Source organism: Mustela putorius, unplaced genomic scaffold, assembly GCF_011764305.1.
Source record: "Mustela putorius furo isolate JIRA1106 unplaced genomic scaffold, ASM1176430v1.1 tig00000083_pilon_pilon_pilon, whole genome shotgun sequence".
Taxonomy (NCBI): Eukaryota; Metazoa; Chordata; class Mammalia; order Carnivora; family Mustelidae; genus Mustela; species Mustela putorius.
The window spans coordinates 27,914,542-27,931,093 of NW_025421273.1; positions in this window are offsets into that span (position 1 = coordinate 27,914,542).

The window sequence follows — 16,552 nt, forward strand, 5'->3', positions numbered from 1 at the left end:
TCTATGCAGCAGGGAGTCTCCTTCTCCCTCTGCCCCTCCCTCTGTTTGTGCTGGCTCACTCTCTCTCTCTCCCAAATAAACAAATAAAACTTTTTTGAAAAAAGAAGTTGGAGCCACCGCAATGAAAAGAGAATTGTGCATACTTGTGCACAGTGGACACTGAAACCCTTTTTTCTGTTTCTCTCATACAGCTCTTGCAATGTAGACAGTCAGGGTCTCCCCCACCAAGGGGGATTTTGATAAACGTGGCTCTGTGGAATCCAATTAGCTGATGAGGAAAGAAGAACAACATTGTAACTAGGAACCAAGTACAGAAATAAAACAAAAAGTAACAGACACCAAAATGATCACTTAAAATCTCAAGTTATGATCATTTCAATAAATCAATTACTTATTTGTTTAATTTTTTTTTTTCCAAGAAAGAGCATGTGTGAGTGGAGGGGAGGGTCAGAGGGAGAGGGAGAGAGAATCCCAAGCAGGCTCCACACCCAGCACAAAGCTCAATGGGGCTTGACTCAGGACTCAAATCTCACAACCCTGAGATCATGACCCGAGCCAAAATCAAGAGTCAGAGACATAACCAACTGAGCCACCTAAGCACTCCAATAAATAGCATTTTTTTATAAACTTTTATTTTATTTTATTTTATTTTAAGATTTTATTTATTTATTTGACAGAGAGAAATCACAAGTAGTCGGAGAGGCAGGCAGAGAGAGAGAGAGGAGGAAGCAGGCTCCCTGCTGAGCAGAGAGCCCAAAGCGGGACTCAATCCCAGGACCCTGAGATCATGACCTGAGCCGAAGGCAGCGGCCTAATCCACTGAGCCACCCAGGCGCCCCAATAAATAGCATTTTTAAATATTTGCACTATAAAGTTGAGGGACTCTTCCAGAAAACTATACCCAAAAAGAAAAAAAAATTTATAATAGTAGAGGTCAGTTTTGGTGCTCCATTACCTGAATAATATAAATTCTATAGAGACAGAAGAGGGGAGGAGGAAAGAAGTTAACAAATTAAATACATACGTGCAGGGGGCACCTGGGTGGCTCAGTGGGTTAAAGCCTCTGCCTTTGGCTCAGGTCATGATCCCAGGATCCTAGGATCGAGCCCCACATCAGGCTCCCTGCTCAGCAGGGAGCCTGCTTCCCTTCCTCCCTCTCTGCCTGCCTCTCTGCCTGCTTGTGATCTCGGTCTGTCAAATAAATAAATAAAAATCTTTAAATACATACATGCAGGTATACAGGTATACCTATATACAAGAATCTTACAGGTGGATGACATGAAAGTTGTACACAATCACTTCTACTCACCACTGGTGAGCATTATGCGCTGAGTGGTGTCTTCCCCCAAATTCCTATGTTGAACTTCTAACCTCCAGTACTTCAGAATGTGACTTTACATTAAAATTAAGGCATTTGGGGGCACTAAATGAATACAACTGGTATCCTGATCCAGAAGATGATGTGGGGACACAGGGAAAACACGGCCAACTTCAGGCCAAGGAGAGAGACCTTGTTAAGAAACCAACCCTGCCAACACCTTGATCTTGGACTGCAGAATTATGAGGAAGTAAATGTCTGTTGTTTAACCCTCCTAGTCTTTGGTATTTTGGAGCCACAGGAGCCCTAGTAAACTAATACAGTGAGCACATTGGGTATGTGACCATTCACAGGGAGCTCTGGGTCCAGAAGGAAGGGGCAACCAGACAAGGTGGCAAGCACAACCATCCATTCACCACGCTGGATAATTTAGGTCATGCAGTTTTAGTAACTAGCAGAACAAATTACTCAAATCTATGGCTTTTAGCTGAATTTCCACCGTTCCTTTCCTCCCACCAACATTTCACTGAAATGTTAGTTCTGGTCTTTATCACCTAAACGCAAAGTGAATACAATTATGAAAAAATTATAAAAAGCCAATGGTGAAAAGATATTTAGGAACCTTAAAATCACCATATGCAAGTGTCTCCTGTGCCTCCGGGAACGACAAATTTGCTATGGGGCAATGGATTTTGTCATGCTATTGCATACCCCAGGCTCGCTATAGAAAAGTTTCTAAAAATATATGTCTGTAGAGGGTAAATTCTCTTGTATGTTCCACCAGTTTTCCTCTGAACTATGCTTTTTCCCTTTATACCATGGTTAGAAGCCTTTTCAAGTTTATTGCTGCTGTGATCTTGTGTGCAACTCTATTTTAAGCTGTCTACGCCAGAATGAACTCCTAAGGTACTACTCCAACAGAAAAGAAGGGAAAAATTTAACACCATAGTCAGTAATGGGTCTGGAATTAGAGAATCCCTTAATATTTGAAGATGGGAAAAGTAAAGACAATCTGGCAAACATGATGATAATATTTAATTTCTGAAATAAATCAAACTCGATCTAAGCATGACTGTGGATAATATTCTGTGTCTTCATAAACATAAACTAGTTATAGATCTCCCTGGTGAACTCAAAACACAGAGGAGCCTTTCCAATACCGCTGGAACAACCAGAATAATTAAATTATGCTGGGAAATTATGCCTTTCTTTGTGTTTTATCTAAGACATGGTTCTGAAACCTGATTGCCTACATGAATCTCAATAGTTAACACAATCGTGAAGCAGGTTCTATTTTAAGTGACAGTTCATATACTTGCTTCTTCAGTAAATACTTAGTACTTAGTGTGTACCATGCACCATTCCAGGTAATGAAGGTAAAGTTTTCACCCCTACAGAGTTCACAGATGATATGAGAAAGCAATAAATAAGTAAAGGTATCCTGTCAAGTCAGTTACATGTGTGCCTTAAGGGTTTAATGGGGTAAAGGGTAAAGAAAGAATTGTGACCATTGTGGGGGATATTACATAATAGATAAAGGAAGGCTTTGCTGAGGAGGTGACCTTTGAACAGAGGAAGGTTTGTAAATTTCTGGGAAAACAACATTCAAGAAGAGAGACAAGCAAATGCAGGCAAGCTGAAGGATACACATCATGGACATGCTCAGAAACAGGGAGGGGACAGGGTGAGGTAACCAATAGTGGGAGTTGGTTTGGAAGCAGTAAGTGAGCTTGGAGGTATATTAAAGGTTTTGATTTTATTTTCTTTAAGCTGAAAACTTTTCAAAGGTTTTCAGTCAGGGCAGGATAGGATCAGATTTACATTTTCAATTTTGATTTCAGTGCAAGAAGAGAGATTGGGGCAGAGCCTGCTGATGCAGTCTACTGGCTAGGATGAGGTGGGTAATGGTGGATCAAAAGGAGAGGGTTTGTGATATATGTTCAAGATAGACTCTAAAGGGGCACCTGGGTGGCTCAGTGGGTAATCCTCTGCTTTCGGCTCAGATCATGATCTCAGCATCCTAGGATCAAACCCATATCGGTGTCTCTGCTCAGCAGGGGGCCTGCTTCCCCTCTCTCTGCCTACTTGTGATCTCTCTCTCTCTCTCTCTGTGTCAAATAAATAAATAAATAAAATCTTTAAAAAAAAAAAAAAGACTCTAAAGAACTCCTGGGGGCATCTGCATGGCTCAGTCAGTTAAGCATCTACCTTCTGTTCAGTTCATGATCCCAAGGTCCTGGGATTGAGTTCCAAGTAGATCTCCCTGCTCAGCATGGGGGGTCTGTTTCTCCTCCCCCTACTCATGTATGTTCTCTCTCTCTCTTTCTCTCTCTCTCTAATAAATAAATAAAATCTTAAAAAAAAAAAAAAAAAGGAGTTGCTGGACTAACGGATGAAGAGTGTGTGAAGAAGAAAAGTGCCAAGGAAGACTTCAGACCTTGGGTTTGAGCAACAAGATGAGTGCTGGTATCTTTCAGACATCATGAGCATGGAGCCTTGCAAACCACAATGTGCAACTCCTTTGAAGAGGGTAATGTTACTTGGTTTACAAAGCTGAAGACTATTTTCTTTGTATCTTAATAATTTTCTTTGCTGTCTCAAAGATATTATAAAACCCAGTTCTTCTGTCTCTACTTACTAAGCTTCTTTATGGTGGGTTGTGAGACCACCATATATTTAATAAAAATTTCAGTCAAATATCAGTCATTGGTATCACATCTGACAAATTGAAAAGAAGCATATTTTTCTCTATATCATTCACTACATTGACAAGTGAAGAATGACCGCCATGGGGTGTAGACACCCTTATGTTCCCAGTCTCCCACCTCCTTCTCTCAAGTCTATCTACTCTCAAGGCTCTAATCCTTTTGATTCTACTCTTAGCCTCTGATTCTTGTTTTTTTTGTTTGTTTGTTTTTTAAGATTTTGTTTATTTATTTGACAGAGATCACAAGTAGGCAGAGAGGCAGGCAGAGAGAGAGTGGGGGAAGCAGGCTCCCCGCTGAGCAGAGAGCCTGATGCGGGGCTCGATCCCAGGACTCTGGGATCATGACCCGAGCTGAAAGCAGAGGCTTTAACCCACTGAGCCACCCAGGCACCCCATGATTCTGGTTTTTAACCCAGAAGAGAACCAACAGATCATCTAGCCTTTTTCTCTCGAAAAAGCCTCTAGAAAAATATTTTAGGGTATGGGTGGGAGTTGTGAGACCAGGACTACTGTAACTGCTCTTGGTGGCATGTATTAGGGGGTGCATGTATTGCAAATTTTTCTCACCCCTAACCTCTCCTCCCCACATTTATTTTTTGTGAACTGGCTAATGGTTCCATAAAGGACTATTTTTGTTTACTTCGAAACTTCAGCTAGAAATTGACAGCATAGCCTCAGAGATAGTACCCATGCAGTTATAATAAATCCTGAGATCACTACAATAGCATCCTTTATGACGATTTTGCTAAGTTCATCCTGATGGAACCAGAGAGGACCTATAACGAACTAATTTCAAATAGGCCTTGATACTGAGAGCTTAACTAGTCTACTTCCTTTTCTTTCACTGAAGTGATAATTAAAGCATCCCCACTCTTAAGTGATTGAACCCATGCTGATTTTAGTGCACGTAGTAGAAATAAAATCAACCAAAAGAAATTGTATGGCTGTTAACTGAACCCTTTGCAACTACATCTAGGCAACTTTGCCACCCCAATTAAACATATGCAAATATGCAAAAGGAAGAACCCAAATTATAAATTATGAATCTGATCACAGTAATATTACAAAATTGATTTTTCTTCTTCATAAAGCTTACTTTCATATGACCCAATTCCAGAGAGCACCCAAATTTATGGTTCAATTTTATTTAACTTAGCTATGGTCATTAAAAGAGCCACAAATTTGCCATTAATCATTGATTAAATTCAATTAGCTCTCAAGGTGACTTATGTTTTCTCACTACTTGCAACATTACAATCTGCCAAACAGCCTTCCTGGCATGAAACGGAACATTTCTCTATAAGTAGTTACAGGATTCAGTTCAAATTGTATAAAGTACTTATTGATTACACTTTCGAATACTTTTGCTTTTAAAGACCCAAAGCTTCAATGGCTACGGATGTGTTTAAATCTCTGATTTGTGAAGATGAAGGGTTTTCCTTGGTGCTGTCGAGACAGAATGGTAAATTCGACAAATGGCCCCCACACCAGTTTCTTTGTTTCTTTGCTTTTTATTACCCATAGAGAAAGCTTTTAAATGTCTACCCTAAGGTAGCACAGTGTTCTTTCAAACCATCTTTTCTAGTGTTGACAAAGGGAACAGCTGAAGGCAGAGCCCACATCATTCATCTTAGTATCGGCAGGACCATGTGCCTGATGCATAAAAGACACTTGCTGTTGTCTAAAGGGATTTGGTACATTCTGTGAGTGAGATATCATGTATTGAGCTTTTACATCATTTCCACCCCTTCTTATGTTCTTCCCACACTATATTGGATAGGATGGAATGCTAAAAACAATATATTACAGCCTCTTCTGTGATTATGTTTGTGGATACAGAATATTGCCGGTTCTGTCAATAAGATAAAAATGCAAGACTTGGAAGGTGGAAAGGGAACAAGAAACCTTGCTTCTTTCACGGTGGCAGTGGAGAAGGAATCTGTACAGATGTGAATATTTATAGTAGCTGGATTCCATTCGCTGTAGTCCAGGGTCTAACCTAGAGAATGCATTCACAATTGCCCGCCAATAGGGAGGCAGAATCAGAAACCAGAAGTCGTAACTTTTGCTCTTCCATCTTTCTAATGGTTTATCTAATTTATCTAATTCTTGGTATGAAAATCTTTTCCTGGGTTGCCCACTAAATGACAAGGGGCTTATACTGTTTTTTTCTCCCTGGGATGTCTTCCACAGCACTTTTCCATGGCAAACATTATTTTTCTCTTTGTGATCCAGCCCTTATATCTCTCTATGATAGTTTTTAGACCCCTCCTCCACCTACCTCCTATCTCTTATTACATTTTAATGTAGGCTTTTTTTGTTTGGTTGGTTCCCTTGACAACCTGTAAGATTTTCCAAGTAATGGAAAAAAACTTATTCATGCATGTATTCTCAACACCTAATAAAGTCGTTGGTTTATAATACATAACCAATAGTTATTTATTACTTTGAATTTAAAGTGTAGAGGCTTTATCTCTTATTTATTGTTGTACTTTCTTCAGTGTTTGACACTCAACAAATACTCAATAAACACTTGTTGTATCAAATTCTTAAATCACCCCCATCATTCTTTTCAGTGAGAATCATTTGGATTCATTCCACATGTGGAGGCTGAAAAGTCCATATTCATGTAAGCTGGATTCCGAACTTGTCAAAGATATTCCAAGGTAAGGGAGTAGCATGGGCAAAGGTGGGAGGTGTGAGAAAGACTGTAGCATCTAAAGAGCCCACTTACCTGGAACAGTTAGTGTGCCTAAGGTAAGGAAAGGAGTGTGTCTGACTTGGGATTTGCTCACCAGCCCTGGGCTGCTTTTATCCACCATAAGCAATATGATGAGCAATGACTCCAATTGTGCTAATAATTGTTCTTCCCATGATCAATGTATGGGTTCAAGAGTTCAGTGCAAGAGCTATTTCTTCACCAGGGTGGCTGCCAAGATAATTTGCTTATCTTGGCTCTTCTCTAATGTATACCATTAGATGACATCTTTATTCTATGAAAAAAGGACCCAAAAGCTGATAATAAGTTAGATAGAGTCCACTGATGCCCAAGATTCTTTATAATTTAGCATTGCTAACATCATATTTAAGACTAAGTTCTAAACATGTAGACACAAAATCTGTAAGAAAAACATGGCACATCTTCCATCCACTATACTCAACACTAAGAAATTTTAAATGTAATTTTTATATTTAAACAAACAGTTACATCATAGAGTAGAATGCTAATCAAAGTGAATTTTTAAAATAAGACATGAGATTTCAATTCAATTTCCTTCCCCTTCTTCCCTGTCTGCACAGAAAACAGGTGGTCAGGAATTCTTAACGTTCTTTTGGGAACTCTGAAAGAAGGTTTGGCTCTTTTGTTTCAAGGATTAAGACAAGCACTTTTACCAAGAAGCCTGACCTTTTGGACTGTCATTCTCTTCATTATAAAATGAGAAACATTGGTATATTTCCTACCTACATACCTCCCCAAGCTGTTTTAAAATAGCATGTGTGACAGACAAGGTACAGCAAATGACTAAGAATGTAGCTTCAAAACCCAATAGCCAGGATTCAAGTGCCAACTCTGTCATTTCTTAGCTGTGGACTTTTGTAAAAGTGATTCTCTCTCTTTATTTTAAATTTTTCCAGTGTTCCAAAATTCATTGTTTATGCACACACTCAGTGCTCAATGCAATACGTACCCTCCATAATACCCCCACCAGGCTCACCCAACCTCCCACTCCCCTCTTCTCCAAAACCCTCAGTTTGTTTCTCAGAGTCCACAATCTCTCATGGTTTGTCTCCCCCTCTGATTTTCCCCATCTCACTTCTCCTCTCCATCTCCCAATGCCCTCCGTGTTATTCCTTATGCTCCGTAGGTAAGTGAAACCATGTGATAATTGACTCTCTTTTGACTTCAATATTTTCATCTCAAAAATGGACATGTTTCTAAACAATCATACCTACCTCATCTTGTTAAGAGAACTAGATGACTTAATTCAAATAGAAGACTTTAGAACTATACTTGCCACATGAGAGGACATTATTTGTTCTTATGATAAGATAGCCCCTCCCCTATTTTAAGATTTTGTTTATTTATTTATTTGACAGAGATAGGTCATAAGTAGGCAGAGAAAGAGTGGAAGCAGGCTCCCTGCTGAGCAGAGAGCCCAATGCAGGGCTCGGTCCCAGGGCCCTGAGACCTGAGCCAAAGGCAGAGGCTTAACTCACTGAGCCACCCAGGTGCCCCCAGATAGGGTTTTTTTGAATGAACATTTTTTCCATTAATAATATTAATATCAAAGATGTATAAATTCTTCTTACATTCTAGACATTTTATATGCATTATCTCATGTGAAACAACCCTAAAATAGATATGCTATTCTAATTAGTAGTTTATAAATAAGAAATTAGGGATTCAAAAGAGATTTAAAAAAAAAAAAAAAGCTTGCTCTGGTTTGAAAGACTTAGTATGCAGTGGACATGGAGCTTCAAGCCTGGACTCCAGCTCTGGAACCTGTATTCTCATAGGACTCTGAATTTCAGATGTTCTTTAGTACCAGGAGATGTGGGCAGTGATGGGGAAAGGAGAGAAAGGACACCTATATCAAGCACAAAATAAACATAAAGATCAGACACCAGTCTGGGCTATTCCATAGCCCATCCCACTTAACTCTTCTAATAATCACAAAAGGTTGGGATCCTTGCATCTATTTTTTTAAATATGAGGAGATAGTAAACTAAGGAAAAGGTTTCAACCTATAGCCTCTACCTCCAAAGCCCTTGCTTTTCCTTCTACTATGGTCCCATTAATTCCATTGCATGAGGTCAAGAGGGTAGCTAGTCAAAAAACTAAATATTAGGTTATCTGTCTCACATGAATCCTCAAGAAATGACCCCAGATTGGAAGGGAGTGAAAGCAGACATACTATACAAACTACAGAATGGGGAATAAGCCAGGAAATGCTATTAGAAAATTGTCTTATTTTGACTTGTGAAAAAAAAAAAAGTATTTGGAACTTAATGATGCCTAGTTGACTCAGTGTAAGACTGCAGTAAATTTCTTTTATCACTGCTGCTGAGTTAAATATGACCCAAAACTGTAAATGTGCTCTATAGTCTTCTATACCTAAAGCCTGACTAATTATTCACTTATGTTTGTTGAATCAAAAAAAAAAAAAAAAACTGGGCTAAATTCATTCCACTGTTTTCTTCCAACCTGCCAGTATGACTTTATCTTGCTACTAAAAGGAGATGAACGGGCAGAGGCTAACAGCATTCCATAGCTTCTTTCTATAGCAAAGTGCATCCAGGAAATGTTCAAAAGACAGAGGTATCAATTGCCTTCCCTCGTCAATAAGAACACAATAAGAAGTGACCTGGTCAAGGCAAGAAAGGCCTAAGAATGACTTCACTCCTGATGTCTCTTTATTTCAAGAGACTATTTATAAACTCATCTGGAAATGCATGAGCTTTGCACGGTCCGTTTTCCCCCTGTAGCTATATCCTGAAGAGGCATGCAATAAAATGACAATTTCAAAGAACCTAATGTCTTGGAGTCAATCAAGGCAATGTATATTAACATGAATTTACTGTCAGTAAAGAAAAACACATAGAAGAGACAGTGAGGCATCTTGACTTTGAGAGGAGTGAAGGCACTCTGAGTAAACTGAAATGTGTAGGTGTCGATAGATAACAAAGTGATGCTGGCAGGTGAGGAAGCCTGGGCTTTAGGGACTGGTAGACATCCACTGCTTGTCCAGCCTCTGAAAGCCACTGGCTTTTTTGATTTCATTTTTCTTGCCCAGGAAAATGGGAGAATGCCTCACAAAGTTTTTTGGGAAGACTAAATCATTCAACATGTTTGAGTACCTAGTATCGTGTCTTACAAATGATAGGGATTCATTTGATAGTAGCTTCTGGTATCCTCTTCTTCTTTTCCTCCTCTTCCTCATCATCTCCATATGCAAGAGATCAGAAACAACTGTCCCAAAGTCTTCTTGTATTAGCTTGTCTAAATTTATGACATAGGTAAGATGTTTTCAGTGGTTCTTAGGACCCATGATTCTTTTTTAAAATCTCTTCCAAACTGCCAAATACAAACCATGTGACTCCCTCTTTAAAGATTGGGCATTTGAAGGAAACCAATGAAAGAAAAAATAGGAATGCATACTCTCACAGTGATTCTGATTTTGCTTTCCCTGCTTCTCTTATGCTTCTCTTCCTGTGTTCTTAGAATCCACACAGACTCAGAACTCCGAGGACCCCCTGTAAACAGCCATCAGGAGCTTAGCTACAGGCCAGGGCTCCCTTCCGAGGATTCAGCTGAAATAAGGCCTCATCTCAAATGTAGATCAAGAGGAAATGGACCCTGGGAAGGCCTACATCTCCCTTATTTATCACTGTAAGGCATGATGGGCTTCCTCTCTAAATTTCAAGGGAAAAAACAAAAAAGCAAGCCAAGACACATCAATGTTAACAGAAGAATGATAATATTTGGTAAAGTTTAAAGCTGACTTACTCGATTTTAATGACAGAATGTTCCCATCTCTTAACAAACTATCATTACATTTTTTAAATTTTAATTTAAATGAGGTCTGATAATAGTTAAAGTGGCATTACAGAGCACTCCATACATGCCACACATGATTCTTAATGCATTCGGTTATATTAGCAAAATATAAGGCTCACCATGATCCTGTGAGGGAAGTGATGTCAGTATTCCCATTTTTCTTTTTTTTTTTCCAGAAAAGGCACGGAGAGATTGAGTAATGTGCAGAAGATCACACAGCTAAAGAGCTGCAAAGTCAGTGTCTGATCCAAGGCCAAGGGATTACAGACTCTGCATCCTTTATCTATATTGTTTGTCTCCCTCGAAGAGGGACCTCCAGGGCAGGACTGTGGCTCTGAGACTTCTCTGTGGACCATCTTCAGACCGAGTAGCACGGATTTTAGTCTTTTATTCATCTTGTTTCACTTCTTCAATATTACATTATTAGACAAAATCCTCGAGATATTTTTAAATCACAGACAAAGATTTCACTGTACTCCCCACTCCACTCTCTTACAAATGTATTTAAAGATACATGACTGAGGATCTGTGAGAAAATCTTCAAATACTGTTAAACATCATTCTTTGGTCGAACATACTTTGAGAATAACGGTGTTTGTTTTAGGGAAAAATGTAACTAATAATCAGTTTTCGAGACATCCTAAAGCTTCAGGGCATCCATCATTTCAATTTTCAGTAACAAGACTCACAGTTTTAATGAGCTATTGATTAGGAAAGAAGGTAATATGATCATGTAAGAGGCACTGAGAAGAGTATTTAGAAATCCCACATTGTCAGTTAAGCAACTCTTTTCAGAGCAGAAGGTATTGCTTTCTTAAATCATAAGTGGAGGAGAGAAAAGAGAAAATTGAATGATTTTTGTCATTTTTTCCTTCTTTCCTGACCCAGAAAAAAATATAGGGAGGGGAGAGTCTTGGAGGGAAAGAGCAGATTGGAATCTGGAACTCCTTTTCTAGTGGGAAATGATCAAGGGCCAAAGGAGGAAGGATGCCTGCTGACACTTGTCATTTCCACAGACTTACTGGAGCAAAAGTATCTCTAGCATTGAGAAGGAAAATTGAGTGTCTAGATATTTTGGATGGCTAGAGAAGTCCTGTTTGCTGAAGAATTTTTGAAGTTAGAGCTTGTTTAAAGACAGAAGATTATAGGATGAGCCAGAGGAGGCCCAAGGAGAGCAGATTAGGGTGTTAGCTTTTTGGATTTAGTTATCCACCAACTAGAGGAACTGAGAAAGCACACAGTGGCAAAGCCTTTGACAAATGTAAGCTGGCATAAATTTTCATCCCAAGACTAAAACAGACTGTGTTGAATCCAGGTCAGTTACATTTGAAAATGTTTTACTTGTACCTGGGCAACAGTATTACTTTGAATTCTAATCTATATTTTAGCTATCATCTTACTTCCATTATGAAGAATATTTAACTACTTCATTCAGAGTCAGAAATTTGCATGTATTCACATAAGTTGAAACTGGAGAATCAGAGCAATCTTTACTGATTCAAAAGTTCTATCAGGAAGTTGGAGATTTAAGGTGAATTAGTAGTCAACTGTGCTGTCTGACTCAAAGTCTATTTTAGGGTAAGAAGCTACCATAGGGCTGTGGATATAGCTTTCTTCTTGAATAAGGTACAAATAAGTAAAAAATAAAGAGCACAAAAAAATCATAAATTTTATTAACAAGGAAAAAGAGTTCAATATATTGAAGCAGTATGAAAAGCAAAAAAATGAAATTGAAAGAGAACTTGCTGATCTTTCTCTTGCTATTTCAAATTTATTATGCATATTCATATGATTCAGGCAGAAGGAGAAATAATATCAAAGGGCATGCAAAAGATCAAAGGATGACCTAGTAAAAAGCAAGAGTAACAAAGAGACCCGTCAACTTAGATTTTAGGTTTCTAATAGAGGGTGTGAATTTTCACCTGAAGACATATAGACAATACTAGGTCAGAGCAAACATAATTGCCATTATTCATTTCCTTTCTTCACACACAGGCTATACTGCCAGACCCTCTCATTTTTTCATCTTTGAATATTTCCTGGCATTGACCATACTACAGGTGTTTCGTTGCTTCAAATCCTAGGCCATCTGTCTTTGAACATATCGGCTGCTGACAACCCAAAGCCAGGATCCTGTTGGCTTTGAGGAGTTTAGCAGAATTGAGCAGGGAGAGAGCTCTTCAAGAAGAGCCAAAGAATGGAGGAGAAGACACAGTGCTAGCAGATGTGCTAGCATAGTTGGGCCCCAGAACCAGCCATAAGTCTATAGAAATACAGCCCAAAGACCATTATCAACCTAAGGTTTAGGCCCAATTCCAAATCTTATCATTAACTCTCCCTACATTCTCTCAGTCCATTAAACTACATGTTCAAAGAATTAGAAAGAATGTAGATCAGCATCAGATGTAATGACTTCGTCCCATTCCTCAAGCTGATGCCAATTCTAACCACCCATCTGTGTCTCCTTCCGATCCTACAACCCCCCATCCTTGGAGCCCTAAGGAGTGATATCAAGACAATAACAGGATTATTACTGCAAGCTCTCAAGTATTACATATGCATGAGAAGGGAAATACCTACTACGTATTTTAGCTGTGTGAGATCTTCAGAAAGTACTACAATAATATTTTTGAAATAATTTACTTAGGAGGTCCCATCCTAAATCTTTCAATGTTATGAAGTTCCTCATTAGAGAGGAGCCTCTGCAGTACTGGAAACACAACCCGGATCTTCCTTATATCCCTCATAGGCCTAGCACGGTGCCTACCTACATCCACTGGGCATTCATTTATTGAACCAATATTTTTGTGCTGCTAAATTCTGTGCTTGACACTAGAGGTGGTTAACAAGGTAGAAAAAACTCCTGCTTTCATGGAGTTTACATTCTAGCTTCTAAAGCAGATACTCATTCACAATAAATGACTTGAATAAATGGGTTGCTGAGTAAACAGAAAAATGTATGAATGGAAAGATATGTTTTTATGGGGTAAAGATAATTAAGCTTAAATATGGAGTTAACTTTAGTCTTTTTTCTACCAGTCCAAGTCAAGCAACTCATCAATCAGAGAAGAATAATGATGAATGCACGTGTGTGCATGTAGGGGTGTGTGTGCGCACATGCGTGTGTGTTACATTTCATTCAAAGGAGTGGCTGAAATGATAAAATATTTTCTAGCTTTGACACTATTAAATAGTAGTCACCTTAGTGATTTATTTATAAATCAACATTTTCAAAGGCATGCTATACAGAATCTAATTCTGCATATTGTTATTTGGTGTTATGGCTAAGTAGGTTTCTATGGTGAGATAGGATAGAGAACATCTAGTTATATGAATTTCTTTTTTGGTAGGTCTTAACGGAATGTCTAGCACGACAACATGGTGTATGGTTCTCTAAGAGAACATGTTTGCAAGTTTACTTTAAAAGAAATTCATGTTGGAGCACCTGGATGGCTCAGTCAGTTGGGCATCTGCCTCTGGCTCAGGTCGTGATCCCAGGGTCCTGGGATCAAGCTCTGCATCAGGCTCTTTGCTCAGTGAGCCTACTTCTCCCTCTCCATCTGCCCTCCACCTTGCTCATGCTGTCTCTCTTCCTCTCTCACTCTCTCTCCCTCTTTCCCTCAAATACATAAAAAAAAAAAAATCCTTTTTTAAAAAAAGACAGAAGTTCATGTTTGAGGACACTGTATAAATTATGCTTTGCTTAATACGGATTGAGTAAGTATAATGTATACTATGTGCTCTTCCAGGATCCCCCCTTCAGAGCCAATGTACTCATCCTCAGCTGCTGACAATATCAGTTGCTGAATTCTCACTGTTGTGTTGCTCACCAGACATTGCCCTCAGCATCAGGGAACTGCCCACGAGATGTTGACCTGTGGCCCATTACTGGCTGGTGACCCATTATAAAGGCTCATCACTCTTGTTTCAATGTGAGACAAATCTTAAGAACCATCGGACCTACTCTCTATAGGATCATCTAGGAACTCAGCTGCATCTACAAGCAGGCCAGCTTGTCTATCTGTCTCATTCCAACTCCCTCACTTCCTACTTCCTTCCAGGTATCCCTCTCCCAAAGCATGCCCCAGTGAAATTTCTCTATACAATTCTCTATCATGGAGTCTGCTTCTTAGGAACCCAGTATAAGACAATAAGGATCATTTCAACAGATACATATATGCTCACATAAACTTTTGACCCACTCATTCCGGTATCACCGAAACGATGTTCCTCTTCACTAGAACTAGAACTTTTGATTCATAGATTGCTGAGTCTTGACTGATGTTACAAGTATACAAGAACTGCCTCATTGTGGATACCTCTTTTTCTAAAAGTCCTTCCTAATTTTTTTAGTCTATACTCACTCAAGAGATAACCATGTACACCAGGTGCCATCATTTCTAACATGGCACTGAACTTTCATCTAAAGTCAAAATCAAGCCTTTTATCTGCTGAAGTCACCAGTAGCAGAGCTCAATTTCAGGCCCATTTGTCTAACTTCAATGTCAAGCCTCTTTTTGCTGTGTTTTACCCTAAAATTATTAACAAATTTATAAATAAAGAGGGAAACCAAATGCCATTCTCTTAATGTCAACAAATGGCATTTTGTTGAAATATACCAGCACACACACACACACACACAATTACATTTAACAGCTGAAGGGAGCCTAGAATTACCCTGGCCTACCCTCTCAGTTTTAGAGCAGAAGAAATGCAGGCCCAGAGTGAAAGAATGATTTGCCTAAAGTCCCACAAATAATCCTAGAACTCAGTCAGATCTCAGACTTTCAAAACCAAATTTAAAATTATTCAGTCTGTCATTCAGGTTCACAGTGGGGGACAGGAAGAGTGATTATTAGCTTTACATGTGAGGTTACAATAGAATTGTTTTAGATAGCCAGATGTCTCATTCGATTTCCAAAAATTTGATTACATACTTCCTTTTCAGAGACATAGCATAAGCATAAAAGCTAAGAATACGTGTACACTGGGCTGTATGAAAAACTACCTTTTATTCTTGGCTCACACCAGTGAGCATTATGAGCTAATAATTCATCAGTAAGAGCTTCCATCAACCTTACAGCAGTTTAATCTATGATTTTAAGAAACATTAAATAATGGAATGTGGACTGAAACAAAACAAACACACAGATTGGCATCACTTTGACAATTGCATCAGAAAATGGTTTTTATAAACATATTTTTCTGTGCTCATCTTTTTTTTTTTTTTTCCAATTTTAATTTTTTATGCTCATCTTTTTATAGATTCAATCAGCACTACCTTCACAGAAATCATGCACGGAGATGCCATGGCAACCGCCGCATTCTGCACAGACACACACACGAAATCAACATGCCTAAATAACTGTAACTCACACCCACTTAAGTCCAGTAGATTTGGCTTCCAGATATAAAAATAGCAACAATCATTTTTTTTTGACAACTATAGACCGGCCCTTTTATTAATGGTTTAGGTGTTGTTAACAATATGATAGCAGAGAGTGCAAAAGCAAAACCCCAAAGGGAAAAATAAGCAGTACAATACTAATCTGGAGCCATCCACTATCAACTGATTCTTTTAGGCTCTTATTATAAGTGAATCTCACCTCAGTCCTGTGCTGCTCAAAGGAGGACTTTATTGGCAATAAAACAGAATTGGCAAAACATGGGGTCAATGGTTTTCTACCAAAAAGGTAAATGACTGCCATCAAACTTTCAATCTTTTCCTCCATTTAAAATAATATAGTTTTGAAAACCAATTTCAAGAGACAAATGTCTTGATTTGAGTAATTGTTCAAGAGTCATGTTCCCAGTGTAATCTCAGTTTTCTTTCTTTCTTGAGCACCTGAGAGACATAGATGAGGATACTTATCTCCAAGTAATGTCAGTAATTTAAATAGAGTGAAGAGTCCTAGACACTACTATGATAGGGACAAAGGATGCCAAAAAAAAACCAAAAAAGACAAAA